Raw genomic sequence first — 7,297 nt, forward strand, 5'->3', positions numbered from 1 at the left:
TTGAAAATATGTAGTTGCAACATTGAAAAAAATAAATATATCGTTCGATTTTGTGATAGAAAATTTCCACCACAATATGAACACTGTATTTCATACAACATTCACTGTGAAATATGCAAAAATAATAATTACAACATCATTATTTAACTGTTGCAGGAGGCTTCGATATTTCTTCCCGGCCAGGCGCCTGTGTCCTAGCATTAAAAAAAGGCCCCACAACATAGAGCATCCAACGGGTGAACGGGGGCTGTAGACAGTAGCACAGCAGCCCACTCTATGTCTGCATGGCCGCATCGTTACAGGTGGGTGGCTAGGCTACTGTATCATTGCAAGCTCGTAGGGTTGGGCCCGGGTGGCCGGGTGTCGCCACGGTCAGAATCAACGCAGGTCCTCGCGGAGTAGCTGCCTGCAGCTGGCGCGAAGATCTCGCCGGCGGTGGCGACGGCGAGGAGGCCGATCCCCGATCCCTTTTGGCGTACGTGGCGCGGTAACCGAGCTGTGTAGGGCTGCGATCCGCGCGCAGCGTCGCGCGCCGCAGTGCAATGCAAGTTGGAGGTGGTGCGGTTTCACGGGGAGCGGCAAGCCAGTGTGGTGTGCTGGTGGGTGGCCGCCGCGTCCGAGGAGCGGCAGGGGTGACAGCTGGTGGTGGAAATACTGCCTGCTGGCTAGATGCTGCCTCGGACTCGCGCACAGGCGGTGATCGTCTGCGCTGCGACTGCCGGCGTCCCGTCCCGTCTCGTCCCCTCCGCGCTGGTGCTGGCAGCTGGCATGGTAATGATCTTTTGCACCACCGTTTGAGAGGACGGACGTGCTCCCAGTGTCCACCATGTCAGAGCAGACTGTCATCGGAAATCGTAGTACCATGGATACAGTGTCAACTGCCAAGCGTATTGCAGCGATTGCTAGCGAAACACTAGGTGGGAAGGGGGTTTAACACCCCTTTTTAACACATTTTTAACACTTTGACTGTCAAACGCAAGTGTTAAAAATGAAGTGTTAAAATTTAACACCTCTCTTTTCATAAACACATGGAGGGATGTTAAAATGTGGCAAATGTGTTAAAAGTGGTCCCCCTCCCTCTCTTTTCCCTGGTTGCCCCCCTCTCTCTCCTCTTCTCTCTCCCCTATCCACCGCCAGCGCGTTCTCCTACCGCATTCCCCCACTCCTCTCCCGCATTGCATCCTCCGCGGCCGCCGCCATCTCCTCCCGCATCGCTTCCTCCGCGCCCGCCGCCATCTCCTCCCGCCGGCCATCCATCCCGCCCGCCGCCAGCGCGCCCTCCTCCCGCATCTGTCCCCCACTAGTTCCCCTCCCGCATCGCTGCTTCCGCGGCCGCCGCCATCTCCTCCCGCATCCCTTCCTCCGCGCCCGCCGTCATCTCCTCCCGCCGGCCATCTCCTCCCGCCCGCGGTTCATCGCCTTCCGCCGTCTCCTGTCCCCGTTATCTCCCTCCCGTGACCTTCCCCTTCCAATCCATTTCTTCCCCCCGCCTCCATCCTCACCCCGCCTCCAGGAACTCCCCTCCCGCCCTTCTTCGTTTTCTCCCCACCGCGTCCCAGATCCACGGCATCCACGCCGCTAGGAGTGCGCCGCGTTGCCCTGAACCCTTCCCCGGGGCTCATGAACGGGCACGGCGACGATGGATTGCAAGATCTTTTCCCCCACGCGGATCCAGCTTTCCCCGCCGGCGCCTTCGACCTCTTCTCCCAGGCGGAATCCTCTGGAGTTCCTCGCGAGGGCTTGCAAGCCCTGGATCTGAACTCCCAGGCCGAAGATTTGGCCGACTACAGCTCCTACTCCGACCTCCTTCAGGGAGAAGGAGCACCCCGAGGCCGCGGCAGTCGTACCCTCGGCTTACGCGCGCCTCGCAATGGAGGAAGAGGAGGCGGCGGCGGCAGCAGAGCAGGGGGCGGCGGCAGCAAAGGTGCCGGCGGTAGTCGAGGAGCCGGTAGCAGCGGCGGACGCAGCGGAGCACTTATGACAAGGCCTCTCTTCGTTGGATCGTTGGCCGACGGTGCTGGTAGCAGCGGCGGACGCAGCGGAGCCCGTTCCTATGGCCGCGCAAGACGTTCCGGCGGTCGTGGAGGTCCATCCACTACTGATTACACCCAATCCTTTGGTGGAGAGGATTGGGTTGATCTTGATGACGAAGAAGGTGGTCCACAGAATGTCGAGCTTATTTTCCCCACCTCCAAGGTTAGTTCTGATAGTCATCCTATTGATCTGTTCATCTGTGGTAGTGGATGTTTTTGTGATCATCTGTGGTACTGACTGTTGTTGTGATGGTTAGTGGGTGTTATTGTGAGGTTTAGTGGTTGTTCTTGTGATGTTTAACACCCTGTTCTTGTGATGGTTAAGACCCTGGTCTTGTGTGTTCTTGCTATAGTTCAGAAACAGGAATTAGTGGCTGTTTTTTTGTGATGGTTACTTGCTATAGTTCAATAAACATGAATTATTGTGATGTTTAGTGCTTGCTCTTGTGATGGTTAACACCCTGTTTTTGTGATGTTGTTACCTATTATGTGTGTGATGGGTTTCTATGTCTCTGTTATGCACTAGATAAATAGATTCGACAAGGTACAATGGACAGAACACAATACCAGTTTGTTGTGTGACTTGTGGATTGACCAGATTAGATCAGGCAACTGTCCCAAAGGATCAATTACTTCAAGAGGTTTGAAGATAGTAGTTGATAAATACCAGATGGCCACTGGGTTGAGACATCAAAAGTCCCAGATCAGGAACAGGATTAATCAATTGAAAACATTGCATAATTTCTGGAAAGCATGCCAAAAGGATACTGGTCTTGGAAGGAATGGGGATGGTAGTATAAGTGCCCCAGAGTGGTGGTGGAAAAAAAACACCAAGGTGAGGGCAAATATAATTTCTGGAAATATGTTTGCAGTAACTTTTATGTGCATTGATGTATAACATCAAAATCCATTTGCAGGGCAAATATAGTGAGTGTAAGAAATTTCAGTATGGTGTTCCAAATTACATGGATCACTTAGAGGAGATGTTTCATGATGTTGTAGTGGATGGCTCTACATCTTTTGTGTCTGGTTGTGAAGAGGATGAGGACCAAGATGCTGATGATGTAGAGGAAGATGATCAATATGGTCCAGATGGGTTTGTTAATGAATATGAAGACAGCCCAGTCAGCAATAGCAGCAAGAAGAGAGCAAGTAGCACCAGCACCAAGTCCACTGCCACTAGTCCTGGAAGGAAAAGTAAAAGCCCTTTGATGAAGATGGTGAGCAGCCTAGTTGAGAAATTGACTACCTCTGAGAAAGATGATAACTTATTAAGTAATGTGGGGGAGAGTATTGCAGCCAGCCTCAATGAGAAAAGATAGAAGCTCAACCCTATCCAAGAGATGGTTCAGTCTGTTAAGAGGTGTCAACAGCTGGCTTTGGAATATGGAGCAACCCCAGAAAGTGTAGAGTTCTATGCAGGCAAACACTTATTCAAAGATCCATATGAGAGGGAATTTTTTTTGCAACATATCAACTCCTGAAGGAAGGCTGCATCATTTGAAGAGATATTGCAAAGAGAACAATATTGTTGAGTGAATGTGCCTTAGTTTGTTAGAAGTAACTAGTTGTCCTTAGGAGTGAATGTGGCTATTTTAGGGAATTAGAGTTACTTTATGTACTAAGTTTGGTTGTTTGAACAATATGTGGCAGTTTGTTATTTTTATGGATTGAATATGTCAAAAATGTGACTGTTTGTTCTATTTAAGGATTGAATGTGCTTTGGAATGTGGCTGTTTTCATTATCTAAGGATTGAATGTGCTAAATTAGTGGCTGTTTTCATTTTTTAAGGATTGAATGTGCTAAATTAGTGGCTGTTTACATTATTGAATATGTGAAAAATGTGGATGTTTTGTGGCTGTTTGTAATTCGTATGGACTGACTGACATGTTTTTCTTTGCTGCCTTAGGATTATTACTTTGATAATGATGAGACAAGTTCATCAGATGACGACTTGTCACCAGATATTCTTGGTTTCATGTGGATGAAACAGTATCATCGTAAAACGACTCGGGACATGTTAACGGCCGCAATCATGATCGGTACGTATTGTGACACTTACATGAACAAAGCTCCATAGAGGGTTCCTACTGTGTCGGGTATAGAATGGGTGCATGAAACATTGTCTAGCAGAACCACTTGCTACAACATGTTTAGGATGTCAAACCCATTGTTTCACCAGTTGCATGACTTGTTGGTCGACACCTATGGGTTGAGGGAAACTAGAGGAATGTCCACGATGGAGGCTTTAGGAATGTTTCTTTGGATAATTGGTGCACCACAATCCCTTAGACAGGTTGAGGACCGGTTTGTAAGGTCCTTAGAAACAATAAGCCGTACATTCAATAATGTTTTGTCTAGTGTTCTTAAGCTAGCAGTGGATATTATTAAGCCCAAGGATCCAGAATTTAAGACCGTGCACCAAAGGTTGAGAAACCCTCGTTTTGCCCCATACTTCAACAATTGTATAGGAGCTATAGATGGGACGCATGTACCGGTTGTGGTGCCAAATGATAAGGTGGTTCAGCACACCGGGAGACATGGATATACTTCACAGAATGTGCTGGCTATATGTGATTTCAACATGAGGTTCACATTTGCTGTGACTGGATGGCCTGGTTCGGTTCATGACATGAGAGTCTTCAGTGATGCCTTAAACAAATATGGTGACAAGTTTCCGCATCCTCCTGCAGGTACACTTGTTTTGTTTTCATTTGTATAGAAGATCGTGGCACCTTTATTAACCTCATGAAAATTGTCTTATCTGTAGGCAAATTTTACCTAGTTGACTCGGGTTATGCAAATCGTCCGGGTTACCTTGCACCCTACAAGGGTACAAAGTATCATCTACCGGAGTTTAGGAGTGGCCCAATGCCAAAAGGTATGAAAGAGACTTTTAATTACGCCCATTCGTCCCTTAGAAACGTTATCGAGAGGTCATTTGGAGTGTTGAAGATGAAGTGGAGGATTTTGTGGGTATACCAAGTTTTCCGATGCACAAACAAAGTAAAATAATAGTAGCATGCATGGCAATTCATAATTTCATACGAGAGAATGATATGGCCGATAGGGCCTTTGGTATGTGCGATCGGGATGAAAATTTTGTTCCTATGGCTGAAGTGCCAAACGACGAAGGACATGGGATAAATACACAAGCAGGGGATTAAGATTGTAATATGAATGCATTTCGGGATGAATTAGCTAATGCTTTGTACAACAAATCGTAGATTATTTGTATGATTGTATTGTAATGACATTGACAACATTTGTGTAGTCTCTGTGTTCTATCGTGTGTACAGGACATTCTAAATAATTTGAATATTTTTTATTTCATTTGATCGTTCTTTCATTTGGGCGAATGAAAAAAAAATGAAACCCACATCACCTGGCACCAAAGACCCAGCAACAACCGAGCGCCAGCGCAAGCACGAGCAGCTCCTGGCGCCAAAAGCGAGCACGCCAGCACTTGGCGCCAAAAAAAACAGCAGCACAGGGGTATTGGACCTCATTTATTGAGGGGTAATGCAGTCATTTTTCAGCCAAAGTGTTAAACTTTAACAACCCATCCAAACACCCACCATGTGTTAAAGTTTAACACCTCATTTGAGGGTGTTAAAGTTTAACACCCTATTAAACTTTAACACCCCCTTCCCAAACATGCCCTAAGTAGTTGTTTGGATACTTCGTCTTAAAATTTAGTAGTGTCCCATCAGATATTCGGATACTAATTAGGAGGATTAAGTATGAGCTAATTACAAAACTAATTGCACAGATGGTGTCTTATTCGCAAGACGAATCTATTAAGCCTAATTAATCCATCATTAGCAAATGGTTACTGTAGCACCACATTGTCAAATCGTGGACTAATTAGGCTTGATAGATTCGTCTCGCGAATTAGACTCCATATGTGCAATTAGTTTTTATAATTAGCCTATGTTTAATACTCCTAATTAGTATCAAATATCTGATGTGACAGGTGCTAAACTTTAGCACCCTAAAGCCAAACAAGCCCTAAGAAAGCGCAATAACTTCGTGTTAATGGACAAAATAATAGGGCAACACATCAGATATGAAGATCTGTGCGGGAAGTTTAAGTACTCCCTAGGTGAAATGCTGGAGAAGTGAGCAAGATGTGCGCATTAGTTGTCGCCAAGCATACGATGGACATAAGAAACACACAGTCTATTCAATTTGATGAGGTATGATTAGGCACTTCTTGCAAAATGCTATCGTGGATGGACCACAAGACCACATTCGATCAATATATATGTGCTGGTGAAAAGACTTGTCTCTGTCTTCGCAGAGGTCAGGGAATCATTTACATCACGAGTGCTGACAAACAACTATGCCACTACAACAAACAAAAACAAAAAGGACTAGAGTTTTTACAAGCGAAGTAAAAATTGTATGAATCACAAAACCCGTTTATAGGAAGACTGAAACAAGAAACCATCAAACAGGAAACAACCGTCCCGGGTCTCAGCCGCTCACTCCTACAGAACCACACGGCGGCGCGCAGAATTCACCGGGCGCAGCTGATGCTCTGCCCCTAGCACTCCCCCACTCGGGCGGCCTCGATCTTCCAAGGTACGGCCTCGATCTCAAGAGCATTTCCGCTGTCTGCCGCGTCCCCTGCCGCTTTTCGAGTACTCTCTCCCTCACTCCCTGCCCCTGCCCCTGCTCAACGCCGGGGGACCCCTCTCCCTTCCCTCCTGCCGCTCCTGTCCATTCTCATTTCGAGAACAGCAGCCGTAGCAGCAGCGATGGCACTGTGGCGCCACGCCAGCGTCGCAAAGCCCTTTTCCCTTCCCCTCCTGCCTTGCTTTACGGATCTTGCATCCCTTTCAAAGCGACTAAGCCCTTGTTTACTTCGCGAATTTGGGAGGTGCCAAATTACTGTAGCAACACTGTAGCGTTTCATTTGTATTTGTGAATTATTGTCCAAATATTGACTAATTAGGCTCAAAAGATTCGTCTCGCAAAGTACAACAAAACTGTGCAATTAGTTTTTGATTTCGTCTACATTTAGTACTCCATGCATGTACCGCAAGTTTGATGTGATGGGGAATCTTCTTTTTGCATAGTGTAAAAGTTGGGAGTTTGGAGGTAAGAGAACAAGGGCTAAGGAGTGTTTGATACTGGATGCTAAACTTTAGCAGTGTCACATCGGATGTTCGGATGCTAATTAGGAAGACTAAACATGAGTTAATTACAAAACTAATTGGCCACAGATGGGAGTTTACTTCGCGAGACGAATCTTGTT

The 7,297-nt window shown here is 46.7% G+C and overlaps 1 long non-coding RNA gene across 1 annotated transcript; it reads left to right on the forward strand.

The window, feature by feature from the left end:
- Positions 1-4,546: 4,546 nt before the first annotated feature.
- On the forward strand, positions 4,547-5,001 carry LOC111258413. Its single transcript, XR_002678988.1, has 2 exons — positions 4,547-4,727; positions 4,805-5,001. It is a non-coding gene; the product is annotated as an uncharacterized LOC111258413 (long non-coding RNA).
- The last annotated feature ends 2,296 nt before the right edge of the window (positions 5,002-7,297 follow it).

Source organism: Setaria italica, chromosome IX, assembly GCF_000263155.2.
Source record: "Setaria italica strain Yugu1 chromosome IX, Setaria_italica_v2.0, whole genome shotgun sequence".
Classification (NCBI taxonomy): domain Eukaryota; kingdom Viridiplantae; phylum Streptophyta; class Magnoliopsida; order Poales; family Poaceae; genus Setaria; species Setaria italica.